Genomic DNA, 477 nt, shown 5'->3' with positions numbered 1-477 from the left:
GTGGCATGTGCCTGTAATCCCAGCTACTCAGGAGGTTGAGGCAGGAGAATTGCTTGAACCTGGGAGGTGGAGGTTGCAGTGAGCCAAGATCATGCCACTGCACTCCAGCCTGGGTGACAGAATGAGACTCTGTTTCAGGAAAAAAAAAAAAAAAATAGCTGAGCGTGGTGGCAGGCACCTGTAATCCCAGCTACTTGGGAGGCTGAGGCAGGAGAACCACTTGAACCCAGAAGGCAAAATGTTGCAGTGAGCTGAGATCACGCCATTACACTACAGTCTGGGGGACAAGAGTGAGACGTCATCTTAAAAAAAGTTACTTTTTCTTTTTTTTCTTTTCTTTTCTTTCTTTCTTTCTTTCTTTTTTTTTTTTTTTTTTTTTTAAGACAAGGTCTTGCTCTGTTGCCGAGGCTGTAGAACAATGGCACAATTTCGACTCACTGCAGCCTCTGCCTCCCAGATTTAAGTGATTCTCCTGCC

This window comes from Mandrillus leucophaeus, unplaced genomic scaffold (genome assembly GCF_000951045.1).
Source record: "Mandrillus leucophaeus isolate KB7577 unplaced genomic scaffold, Mleu.le_1.0 Scaffold86, whole genome shotgun sequence".
NCBI classification, from domain to species: Eukaryota; Metazoa; Chordata; class Mammalia; order Primates; family Cercopithecidae; genus Mandrillus; species Mandrillus leucophaeus.
The sequence above is the reverse complement of the archived record's forward strand: the minus strand, read 5'-3'. Positions refer to the sequence as shown.